The following is a 13,980-nucleotide window of genomic DNA, read 5'->3' as shown; positions in this document are numbered from 1 at the left end:
TTTCGAAACGGGTAAGGACTTTGTGAAGATGTCCGCTGCCATTTTGTCTGTAGGGACGTAATGAATTGAAATAGTCCCATCCTCCGTCTTGTCACGAATGAAGTGAAACTTTGTCTCGATGTGCTTGCTCCTCTTGTGCATGACTGGGTTTTGGCAAAGTCTGATACAACTTTGGTTGTCCTCTCCAATTGCTATTGGACGTTTCTGTTGGATGCCAAAATCCTCTAGAAGTTGTTTCAGGTAGAGTGCTTCCTGAACTGCTGCTGCCATGCCCTGATATTCTGCTTCTGATGAAGAAAGAGCAACTGTGGCCTGCTTCTTGACACCCCAGCTGAGTGCTGCGCCACGTCCGTTGAGCTTGAAGTAATAGCCCGTTGTTGATTTTCTGTCGTTCACGTCTCCAGACCAGTCCGAATCACTTTCCCCCACTAAATCATAACTATCCTCTTTTGTGTAAGTAAGTTTTAAACCTTTTGAACCTTGAAGATATCGCAGAAGTCGTTTTCCGCACATCCAGTGTTGATTGGTAGGTGCATTCATGTGTCTGGACAGAATGTTGACTGTGAACATGATGTCTGGCCTCGTCTGTTTGGCCAGATACAGAAGTGATCCAACCAAGCTTCTGTAGATCCTCTGGTCCACTTCTTCCTCTCCGTTCTGTGCTGTCTGAAGTTTCAAATTCAAATCAGCTGGAGTTCTTGCGGGTTTGCATTGATCCATTTGAAACCGCTCAAGCATTGTTTCTATGTAGCGTTCCTGGTCGACTGTGACTCTGCCCTCCTCTCGTCTGATTCTTAGACCCAGAAACCAGTGTAGTCTTCCTCTGTCTTCCATGTGAAAGGTTGCCTCTAGTGCCCTCTTGACATCGGAGATCACTGTCATACTTCTTGATGCTACTATGATGTCGTCAATCCAGACCAAGATGAAGGTGTGATCCTCTGCCTCTGATCTTGCGAACAAGCAGTGATCGTTCCTGCTTCTGGTGAACCCCTGTCTCAGTAGGAAGTTTGCCAGCTCTTTGTACCAGTTGTTAGCAGCCTGTTTCAAACCATAAATTGATTTATTTAGTCGACATACTAACTTCTCCCCATCTGATCCGCGTTTTACAAACTCCTGTGGCTGTTCCAGATACACTTCTTCCTCGATTGGTGAGTGCAGGAAAGCAGTCTTGACATCAAATTGGTGCATCACATGGCCCTGCTTCGCTGATAGCTGAAGTAGAATCCAGAGTGTCTCTGGCTTACAGGTAGGCGCAAAAGTAGTCCAGTCCTTCCACTTGTTTGAAGCCTTTCGCCACATAGCGCGCTTTGTATTTGTCCACTTGACCACTGGGTCCCAATTTCACTTTGTAGACCCATTTGCCCGGTATGACGTCCCTGTCTGTGGGTGGTCTCACTAGGTTCCAAGTCTCGTTGTCTTGGAGTGCCTTGACCTCGTCCTTCATTGCCCGGTGCCACGGGTCCCAATCGTCACCTTGCTTGGCTTCGTAGACTGTTTTGGGTTCCACATAGTCGCCCTCAGTCACAGCAAGATGGGTCCTGACTTCTCCAAAAAATTGCGGAACATTCCTTGCTCGTGTCCCTCGTCTGGGCTGTGCTCTGTCCGCGTGTTCCAGTGCATATTCATTGAAGCCAACTGTCTCTAACTGTGAGAAGTCTTCTGTGTCACTTTCTTCCAGTGACTCTGAGTCTCTGTAACTCCCTCTTGTTGCAGTAGATCCTTCATCTAGTGCTGTTTCTTCAACATCCGAGGCCTCTTGTCTCAGTGTTGTTTCTTGAGTATTCACGCTCCCAGTGTCATGCCACTCCTCCTTTATTGCAGTAGATGTGTCCTTTCGTTCTCTGTTGTCATCTTCTTGATGACCATCATCTGGGTGCCAGATTCCCAGTTCCGACCCATCATCTAGTAGGTCAGCCGTTTCTTTGTTGTCAGGGATTGAGCCCACTTCAGACTCCTTGATGATCACATCTCGAACTGCCATTACCTTGCGTGTGTTGGGTATGTACACCAGGTATCCGTTTTCTCCTTCAGTGTAACCCACAAACTTTCCTTCCAGTGCCTTGGGTTCAAGTTTGCTGACGTCTCTGTCCTTCTTCCTCATGAAGACTGTGCAACCAAAAATAGATAATTTACTAATTGGAAGCTTAGGTTTTATACCTCTCATCAGCTCTGCTGGGCATTTTTCTTCTCCTCGTCTCACAACCAAGTTTCTGATCCTTGCTGCGTGAAAAATTGCTGCTCCCCACATCATCTTGGGAAGTCCTGAGTCAATGAGCAAACATCTTGCCATCTCCAGCAGTGTCCTGTTGCACCTCTCAGCTAACCCATTCTGTTGTGGCGTCTCTGGTATGGTCTTCTCCTGTAGAATGCCTGCATCTAAGCAGTACGCCTTGAACTGCTCTGAGAGAAACTCCTTCGCATTGTCTCGCCTCAGCTTCTTGGGCGTCCCCACACTGAGAACAAATTTCTTCAGGCTGGCCAGTGCTTCACTCTTTGCCTTAAGCAAGTCCACAAACACAAACTTCGTGTACTGGTCTGCAAACACTATGCAGAACCGGAACCCTGACAGTGACTCTACTCTGAAAGGTCCCATCACGTCTATGAACACCCTCTCCAGCTTCTCTTCTGCTTGGGTCTCTGCCACTCTTGGTACTGGAGTCTTTGTGATCTTGGCCAATGCACACACATTGCATACATCATCGAGTTCCCCACTGTCTCTGGTGCATTCCTGACCACATCCGCTTGATTCAAATGACCCAATCGTCTGTGCCACTTCCTTGCACTGTCAAGTTTCACGCTGTTGGAACTCATCTTGAATTCTAGAACGCTGCAGGGTAAGTAAAACAAATTATTTTCTTGTGTTAGTTTTACCCGAGTTCCCTTCTGGAGTTTCATGCAGCTATTTCCCCTCTCGAAAGTGAAGCTATGTCCCCACTCCGTGCATCTTGAGACTGATAGGAGGTTTGAAGAATACTCCGGCACACACAGAACATTTTTGAGTTCGCATTGGAATTCCCCTTTGTTTGAGGGTATGCTGATCCTCACACAGCCTCTGCCCACCACTCTGGAAGCCTCTCCGTTGGGATTTCTGACCACTGATTGAATGGGCACAAAGTCCAGGAACGCATCGATGTTCGTCACTATGTGATCTGTACAACCACTGTCCACTAGCATGTCTGCTGTCTTCCACTGGGTAAGAGCTGCCCAGCATTCCTCGTCTGGTGTAGCCAATGTTGGACCCATTGCCACTGACTCATGTTTGCCTCCTTCTCTTTGTCTCCTGCATGCCCTGTCTAGGTGACCTTTCTCACCACACTTGCTGCATTGTGCTGTCTCCTTCTTCCTGCAGTCCTTGGCAAAGTGTCCAGGGATCCCACACACAAAGCAGTTTCCTTTCTTGGGTCCCTTCTTGAAGTCACGCTTCACTGCCAGTGCCACTGAACCACTTTGTCCCTTGTGTCTCTGCACCGTGCTCTCATGGAAGTTCTACAGCCTTTTCCTCAACTCTGTGAAGTTCGTTGCCGGGTTGAAGTTTTCCTGTATAACAAAACTTTCATACCTCATTGGCAGACCATTGAGGAACAAGGCGTTGAAGAGGGTCTCTGAGACTGCTTCCCCTGCTTCTTGTAGCCTTGTGAGCAACTCCTGTCCTCTGATGAAGAAGCTGTCCAAATCCTCAGAATCCTCGAGCTGCAGTCGAGCAAGCTGTGCCACTAAAGTCACCACTGTCGGTGTCTCCACACTCTGAAATCTCTCTTGCAAAAGCTTCCCAGCCTTTGCTCCATCTCCAATGCCATCATCTCCCACACAGTCATGTCTCATCAGCATGAGGGTTGTTGCATCTAGAGTCAGTGCCAGATGGCACCACTTATTGTTCCGTTTCTCCTTGATGTCTGCAACTTCCTTCTCATATGGATCCTTCAGCACCTTGTGGTTCTTCTTCTCATCATTGGTTGCCCCATTGGCCAGTGGCGCAGGCTCTTTGGGTTGCTCCTCTGTCCCCAGTAGTGATTTGTAGAGTCCCTTCGTCTGCATCATCGCCACAAATCTTGTGCTCCAGATTGGAAAGTCCTGTGCCTTTCCTGTGTAGGTCAGCAGCTTCACTGTCTGTTGATCCATTGAAGTTTGAGCAGGCAAAACAGTTGTGAAAAGAAAAGGTACTAAGCAGAAAAGGATTATGACTGTCAACAACAAATTAGTTTTGTTTTGGAAATTAATTTTATGACTTAGAAAATTGCTGGGCCCATAACCTGTTGGGTTATGGACTTTCGCGAGCGGAAAAAAAGCGTTTTTAACTAAGTAAAAGAATTAATTTCTCATAAAAATGAGAGAATAACAAAATGATATTTTACAGAAGAATTTAGAGATTTACAGGAGAGATCTGATTATTAGATCAAGATGGTGATTTGAATTTGGGGATGAAAAAGGACTCAAAAATCAGCTGTATATATACCCATTATCAGTGTGAAAAAGTCAAGATACAAAACTAATCTTAGCACCGTGATTTAAAGTGGGGGTCGCAAGGGTTACCCAATATGGTTTGCTTCTGCAAATCAGTCGCAAAGGGAACCATAAATGGAATGCATTTGCACTTTTCTAAGAATTCATTCACACTTCCGGAGATATCATCGTCATTTAATACATGCTGGGAAGATTTTACATCAATTAATCTAACTCTAATAATAGTTATCTAGATTCACCAATTTGAACCGAATATTGATTCTCAGCACCATTTCTTGACGATTCATTTATATAATTTCTTTGATCGAAGTCATATTGCTTGTCTTTCTAATCTGGTAAGTCAAACTTTCTTTCTAATTCTCACTAAGTTTAAGACTATAGTTTGATCGATATTCTAACATTACTCGCACTACTCGATAAGAAAAACACAAGTTCTCAATTGTCAATAGGGGCAATGTAGTAGATTAAAAAAACAATTTGACTTTTTTCTCCAAATAAATGCTAACGTAACCCAAAAGGTTTTCATATTGTTAGATTTTCAGTTTGGGAAAAGATGCGTGTTTATTTAAATTTGCGCTGAACTAAGGTTGAAATTGTTCCGCAAAAATGCATTTTCAAATCAACAAAATAATTAGCAAAGTTGATAAAAGTAGGAGCAATCGAAAAGAACTTATAAAAAGGGCAAAGTTTATCATGATTTGTTTGCAGCTTACACTATTAGATGTGTAAAAAGTCAATCAACTATAATATTTGAATACAAAAACCTCATTTTATGGAATAATTTAGTTGAAATTGATTCTTGAGACATACGCGTCTTTATGGTAATCAATTTGAAATTTTTAGTCTCTGTGTTTAATGCTGTAGCTAATCAAGAAAGTGATTTTGCATAACGCTTTTTAAAGACAATGAAAAAACAGTGCTGCTTTTATTTTTAAAAGAGGATCAAAATATCCAAAAGATGTAGAAATTCTGAATTACCCCCTTCTGTTGATTTGTAAATGGACTAATATTGAAAGACACCTTCTCTCGAACTTTGAAAAACCAGAATTTGGATTTCATTATCTTTTTTTCCTCGGAGTTTTCTCTTTTCAAAAAAAGTTGAAAATTTTAGAATTATAGCGATTGCTATTAGGGACAGAATACTATTATCTTTAGAAATGAAGACTAAATTACAGTGTTTTTTTTTGCAAGTGAAACATCCAGCAAGTTAAAATGAGAAGCAAATAAAAGAGTTACCCTGATAAACGATTAACATAAAAAGTAGAGGGTCTTGTTTCTCCACCTCTTCTGGACACAGAGGTAGGTTGGATTCATGATCTCATCTAGATTTCCGCTCTATCCGAGCATAGATGTCGTTCCAAAAGAAGAACAATTAGAATAACTTCCGCTCTATCCGAGCATAGACATGTTTCCAAAGCAGATCAAATAGAATATCTTCTTTCTTCTCCAATAATATACATGATCCCAAATTAGAACAATTAACATAGCTTCCGCTCTAACCAATGTTTTTCACCGAATGTCTTCTGCTCTAACCGAGCCTCAAAACTGTAAGTATTCTGCTCTAACCGAGCATTCAATCGGAGGACAAGCTTCTGCTCTAACAGAGCATTTTCACAACTACTGAGTTAAAATCTGATAAAACCGAGCCTAAAAACTGTAAGTATTCTGCTCTAACCAAGCATTTAATCGAACGTCAAACTTCTGCTCTAACCGAGCAATTCTCACAACTGCTGAATTAAAATCTGATAAAACCATGCTTGCTTTAAAAATGCCACTGTTTAATCTGCTTGAAAGCATACCGAAAATCAGACGCCAACTCCCGAATATCTTGCGGATTTGGATGCACTCCATCCGACGAAATATGTCGATAACATAAAAATTGATCAATTAATAAATAAAAGCTCGCTTTTAGATTTTTAAAACAGCAGCGTGGCCTGCTTTTGATTACTTAGCGATAAACCTTTTTTTTGATAATAAATAGCGCTCTAAAAGCTCGATTTATACAATTGTCATAATTTTTTTGAGAATTACACTGTCAATCTTATGTTGCAAGTGATTTCAGAAACGTCCCAATGTTTTCTGCTTTTAATTACATTATCCAAGACAACGTATAAGATTTTTGATTCAGATCCAAAACTAGCAAAATTTGACAATGCAAATTGCAAAATCTTTTTTCCTTTGCAAAACAACTAACAAAGATTTTGATACAAACAAGAAACAGACAACAGAAGTTTTGATTCAGATTCGAAACAACTAGCGGAACAGAAGTTTTGATTCAGATTCGAAACAACTGGCGGATTTTTTTCATTTATAATCAAAACAGCTAACAAGGTTTTTGATTCAGTTTTGAAAAAAATTGGCAAGACTTAATTCAACTTGTTATTGATCTGTGAATTAGCTTGTTTATACATGACATTTTGTACATTTTTGACGAATCGAAACAGTGTGTTACTAAGCTCTAAAAGGGATTTGAGTCCAAATTCGAAGGGTTTCTAGCCACAAAGAAAGAAAAGAAAGCAATCTTGCTATTGAAGAAGTGAATATGTGGCTTATCTATCATCATTTGTTTAACGACTTTATTGTCTAATAATTAGTGAAGAGGAATGAGTTTTTTCCAGCGCCGCATTTGTAATATTTAAAGTAAGTTATTCTTTGATAAAAAGTGTCTTGAAATTGATGTTCCTTATAATGATTATGCTTTCAAAAGCGTAGGTTTTTCTAAACTGCATGCTGGTAGCCCAGAAAATTCAGTCCTGAACCAAAAATTACCAGGCCGGAGTTTTCTAATTTTGTGATTGCAATTTGAAATTTTTTATCTCCAACACTTTTTAGAAAGATGTTTTAATCTTCTCTCATGCCTTTGCTCCGTTTTATTTATTGATTTTGACTACTTAGTTTATTTTTGGTTAACAAATAGCAAGTGTTATTCTCTCGTCAAAATTTAAGATTTACTTTAGCATTACTTTAAGATAATGCGAAAAAGATGTCTATTTCAGAGACTGCCTCAGGTATTTAATAGAAATTATCATGTTTGAGTCATTTTTATCACTTCCGACTTTATAATAATTTTATTCATTGAGTGACTTTGAGTTGAAAAATTTCAGCTGTTACCTTTTATTTTGTTTTGACCATCATTGATTGACAGACTTTTCTTTGATTTTGTTCATCAGTGTCACATTCTGGATACAAACATCATCATGCGGTCTCCTTATGATCCGGTTTTTTAATCCCAGGTTCAACTTCTCTAGTGAAAACAGGTTTTTGATTGGTTAGAATTCTTACTTCAGGTAAATGATAAGAAATTCATCACTCATGATAAATTTAACTAGCCAATTTCAAAAAACCAGCCACAGTTGTGACAATGGTCGCAAAAAATGTTGATCAGAGTTCATTTCCACTTGGTGAGGTAACGTCAGATCATATAACGTCAGATACGTCATATAACAGAAGTCATTTTGAAGCTATTAAAGGTTGATCATAAACGAACAAAAGTCTGATCACGCTCCACTTCGACTGCAGTAATCAGTTTTTCTTCCATATAATGTTCAGTCTTGTCTTGTTTTGAAAGATTATTTTCTTACAACTTCAGAGGAGTATTGGGAAGTGTTTTCTTTAATCACTTTTAATGAGTGAATTTTGAAGCAGGAAATGCAACGCGTGAAAAAATTTGGAGTGGTTTGGTTGCTTAACAAAAATTGAAGAGCGAAGCAAAAAGAGTGGTTTTTTGGTTCACATTACTGTGTTGGAGAGAGCAAGAAACTGAGGTGTGAACAAAATTTCTAAGCAAGCCATTTTGTTCACAAGCAACTTTTTGAAAGAGTTTTTATCAAAATTTTTGGGCAAGAGGTTAGCTTATGGAATTTTATTAATTTATGGATTGCTTTGACAGAGGTTTGAAAGTATTTGGTAGTTTCTCTGTGTTTTATGCCAATTTGGAGGTTTTTCAGCTATTTTGCTGATTTTTGGACGAATTTAAGTCATATTTTACTTATGGTTTTGTTTTACTGCTTTAATTAGGATTTGATAAGAAACCTATTACTTATGGAGTGTCTAGATACTAAGTAATTAAAGTTTTGTTTGTATAAAACATTTTTTTTGTTGAGCTGTTGAGAAATATGGGAAACAATGAGACAAATTTTAGATTATTTTTCTTAGTTCTTTCGAGTTTTTCTGTTTTTTAAATCTTAGACAAATTTTTGAAATGGTTAAGACTTGTCTAATGTCTTGAAAGCTTTTGCTCTATGTGCTCTTATAATAATTAAAGAAATCGTTAGTTTTTTCAAATTGTTTTTAGTTTAAGTTATTTTTAAATGCTTTTTTCTTCAGTTTATAAAGGTTTTTGAGGTTCAAAGTTCCAACTATTTGTTCTAATTGTTCTGACTGCCTTTTAATTGAAATGATTTCAATTTTGAGTTAATTTTGTACAAAGATAATTGAGCCTATTTTGACTGTTTTTTAATCTTCTATGCAATTTCTAATTTTAGCGTCTCGCTGTAGGTTTTTTTAAATAAAACCCTTAAATTAAAGCTCTTCTATACGTTTTGGTACCAAACAACTGAAAAATTTCATTAAAAGGTAGACACGGCACAATTTTCTTTCATTCCTGTTGTTCGTTCTCTGCTTTTTTTTTGTATAAACCTGCTAGACTTTGGGTGAATGAAGGCTTGACCATAAGCAAAAATAACAGTTTTTTTTAAATAAAATGGTCTGGAAGTAGCATAATGGGGAATTCCGCATTAGACAGGGCTCTTTTTGCTGAAATTAATATCACTATTCCTTTTTTTCCGTGTTTTTTGTTCTTTGCATTTTTCTGTATGACATTTTTCTGGCAGTTTTTGCATTAGTAAAAGCCTGAACTGAAGAACTAATTGGGCATCTTTAGCAGAAAACTTGCTTCCTTTTTTCTTCAAAATTTCTTTTACGAAAGATAGTTTAGTGGTTTTAAGCAAATTGCGGCCAACTTTTGTCTGTTCAATTGCTTATAGCTAATTTCTTAAGAATTTCGCTAATGTTCCCTGTTTAATCATTATTCAGAGTTATTTTACAGTTGTTGCTGGGAACCATTGGGAGCTGGACGGGGCATTTTTCAATAAAAGAAAGAAATCGAACTACTATTTTTTCCTGTTTTTCATTCTCTGTTTTTTTAATAAATCTGCTAGATGCTGGGTGGACGAATGCTTGACCAGAAGCAGTAAAAACAATTTGTTAACCAAAATGGTCTGGAAGTAGCACAGTCGGAATTTCTGCATTATTGTTAGCTGGATTATTTCGAAATTTGTGCACAGCTTTTTATTTTTGATCTTATCCTTCTTGTCATTTCCCTTTACTCGAAATACGTTTGATAGATCTTCTGCCAGTTTGTAGTCGTTTTATCAACGAAAACTAAACTTTTCGCATGGCCGTCTGCCAATAGTTCTTTTGCCATTGCAACTCATAAAGAATTTTTAATCAGATGCTTTATCAGCTTTTCAAAATGATAAGGGTTTTTAAGTAGGATTTTCATTATATCAGTTAGGGTGACCAATTTTCTCCTTCAAGTCGATTCCGGAATTCTTCTTGCTTTTTTTTAAATTTTCAGATACATTTTAACTGTTCTTTATTTTTCCCCTTGTGTCTCGTCTTTACACTAGCAACAACTGAGTTTCAGATAATTGTTTAGAAGACTTGAGTGGCAGCTGATTGTAACTGGTTTAGGGAAAAATCATTGCTCGAGAGTCTTATTCAAAAATGGGGAATATATATTCAGGAACACAATAAAAAATTTGACTGAGTAGGTTTGTAAAATTTGACAATTTCAATACTGAAAGTTCACTTTTCATTAAAAACTCATAAGAGAAAAAGTAAGTTGTAACAAAATGCAACTAATGTTTTTTTACTCTTCATTAATCGTAATATTTAATTTGTAACATTGTTGTCCGTCATATCCTGAAAATCTCAAAAAAACAACAGAAAAATAACTGCGCTCTTAAAACAAACTATAAATTCAACTGACACAGAAAGTTGACCAGCTTGAGATTATTGATATGAGAACACATACTTATTGTGTGGTATAAAATAGAATACACATGAGTGTCTTTGCCTGATTCTTTACGTATTTGGTATTGAAATATTTGTAAACGATAGGTACATATTGATCAATTTAAAAATCAGTAGCATTTTTTTTTATTTTAGAACGAAAATTGGATAAACTTTTTTTGTATTAGTTATTGTGAGTCCCAAAATGACCGTAAACATCAGAAATTTTTCAGTAGGAGAAATGGCACCTTAGAAAACAAATTATGTTGACTTGTCGTGACTCTTTATTCAATTTTTTCCCTGAGAATGAGAACAATGACTTAAAAATGGCATTTATATAAACAGAACCAAGTAATCGAACTGAACGAATAATAGTAAAAAAAAAAAATTGAGCAACTTTTGCAATTTCATCTATTCCTTTTGTGAACTTAATTTTAGCTGAGCAGTTTGCTACCTGATAAAAAGTTTGTTTTTAAAAAAGAAATTTGTTTTGTCAAACAGATTAAATTGAGAAAAGAAAACTTAATTTTCAGAATTTTTTGTTGATTTAATCTGGTTTTCATCCATAATTTGAATTTTACCCTACAGTTTGCGAAAATTTTTATGTAACTGGTTGCCTCAATTTCCAGTTTACTCTTCGTCTAAAGTAAACTATTAATCTTTTTTTTAAAACCGATATATTCAAAACAGCAAAGGTGTCAAATTCAACTTTTTCCCTTAATTAGGAGAAAATTTTTTAATTGTGCACTTTTCCTAATTCTTGTACAATGAAATTTTCTATAATCTCTATGACAATTTTTTAGTTTTGCAGCTTTTAAACGTTACTGATTTCTTGAAACTCTTCATCAAAATTGTGAAATCTGTTTGAAACTTTCCTTTGTATTTTGCGTTTTTTGCTGAGTTTATTAGTAGTGCCTTACATAGAGTGCAGTTAGATAAAAGATTCAAAACGTTTTGGCAATTCATTCTATTTGACTTGAAAAAGCGTAATACAATAAACACAAAGTCAAGTTATCGCTCAGTCAGATTTGGTTTGCTAGTTTGCAATGTGAGCTAAGTTTGGTCAAATTGTTTTGCTGATATTTGTGCGTAGCTTTGAAAAATATAGAATTTAAACATTTCAGTTTTCATGTTTTTTGAATATTTTTTTGTAATATGAAGATTGGTACCCTTATAAAAAATTGATAGCTCTCCAAACTAAAAACTGAATTATCAGTGAATAAACAGCTCAAACCAAGGTTTTTTCAACACTGCTCAACTAATTTTTGATTTTTGTTTCGACCCCCGCTTGTGGGGGGACGAACTATATACTCAAATAGGTTTTTCAATCAGTCAATTTTGGCCGATTGATATATTCATCGTAGAGAAATGGGAGTGATATCATTAAAATCTCGTCCAGCTTAGAATTCGAAAAAAAAGATTTTTTTGAGTAAAGTATTCTTCGAGGAGTCATCGAGGTCTAAAGATTGTGTGATTTTGGCTTGATTCTGTTCTTTTAGCGTAATTTTTGTTCAAATAAATATATTTTCTATAAAAATATTAAATCAAAATTGCATTTCGCGCTACAGAATGAAACAATTTTGTGTTGCCAATAGACGAAGGTGATGAAGAGGTAATTTCTGTCCCTATAGGGAAGTTAACTATAAACAAAAACTCGATTTTAATTTGAGAGCTCTTTTTTTAGAAAACGTCGTATTTTTTGTTTTTTAGTCACTCACTTAGAAACTAGTCACTTTTCATATCGAGGTTCCATTAATGACAGAACTCATTTACAGTCAAATGATGCCCCATGAACAACAAAAAATTCGTTGTTAAGGAATCGCTCATTATTTTTTTTTGGCTTCGACTCTGAGTTTTCGAAACTTTTAATATACCTTTAATTTATTTGAGATTGTACTAAACTTTTGGAGTCCTATGGCATAGAAATGATAAATAAAAGTTCAATTGACTTCCTAATGAGCAGTAAGTGAACCTATCTAGTGCTTTGAGTGACATCTAATGACTGTTCAGTCTTTAAAAAATAAATATCAGAAAATTTGTTTGACTATAAACCAATCTTAAGCTTTTTTTGTGAACTGTAAGTCAGTGTAAGTCTTTTTTTACTGCAACCAAAATTTATCTGGTTAGCAGGTTTATTTTCTAATTATTGGATTTATGACTTCGATGCAACGAGTTTTCAAGTATTTTTCAAATTTTTTTAGATATTGTTATTTGTAATTTTGGTTCCTTCTAAAATCTTATCACATTATCCTAATACTCATAGTTCTCTATGGCTCAAAAATACTTCAATGGATCATAGAGAAAGTTTTCAGAGAAAACCTTATGGTTTAATTGGCTTCGACACTGTCTTCTCGTTATTTTCTACTGAAATTTTGTTTTTTGCCTGTATTTGTTGTTGTTTTCATTGTCATTAAACATATGGCGATGTCTTATTAATTAGTTATGGATGACATAAACATCGAGGCATAACTTAGCGTTTTATGGACTTCCTTTGAAAGCTGTTAAATTTAATGGCTTTGATACTACCGGTTTTCTGAAAATTTTCTACCGAATTTGCTGTTTTTTTTCTTTAGGCAGCCTTAAAATGCTGACTGGCCTCAGAAATTTCTAATTGGGTTTTGAGAGGAATGATGTTACTCAATGCAATCAATTTATAGCGAATAGTCTTAAAGTACATGATATTAATCGTTTTCAAAATTTTTTGAACGTTTCTTTTCGTTTTTGTTGTTTTTTTTCTCAACTTACAACCTGTTCTCATCATTGAGAGGGCCCATGCAATTCCCTATAATTCAAAAATTGAGGTGCCGATTGATAATATCTCGGAACTGATATTTTCTTTGTTTGACAGTATGCGTTTTCAAAAAAATATGTGAGTGGTCAATATATTTGTTTCTTTTTTTTCTTTTAACACTTTCGCGTACTAACAGATCCCAATGATTCTCAAATGCGCTCCGCTCCAAATGATATTAAGTAATCTTTCAGTATAATTTTAGTTGAATTACTATAAATAACAATTGAATTAGAAACACATAATTTTTACATAATATCCAATGATTTTAATGGTTTCAATAACTTGTGTTTTCGCGAATTGTTTGTAATATTTTGAGTTTTTCTGCATTTTAGACCCTTTTTGGCTTAGTTTAACCGACTACAGGTCCTATTGGCTTCGTATTAACTTTTTAGTAAATATATCTCAAAATTTTTTGTTAAAAACTTATAACTTTTGAGACTTTTAAAATTATTTGAATTTAAAAAGGTTGTTTGACTTTTGATTTTTGCCTCATTTTTGTTTTATTTTTATCCATTTGTTACCTAGCCTCATTAAGGAAAAATCCCATCTGCTTTGTGTTTTGGAAAAAAGTAAATGTCTCTAGTTAAGGTTTTATGCGTATATATTTTGACGTTGTTACTGGGTGCTTTTAAATTTTGATATTGAGTTTTTGCCATGAAATTTTTGTTTTTGCTTTTTTGTTGTTTGTTTTTTTTTCTCTCGTAGTCTTCTCA

This window comes from Convolutriloba macropyga, chromosome 13 (assembly GCF_964194025.1).
Source record: "Convolutriloba macropyga chromosome 13, txConMacr16.3, whole genome shotgun sequence".
NCBI lineage: Eukaryota > Metazoa > Xenacoelomorpha > Acoela > Convolutidae > Convolutriloba > Convolutriloba macropyga.
The sequence above is the reverse complement of the archived record's forward strand: the minus strand, read 5'-3'. Positions refer to the sequence as shown.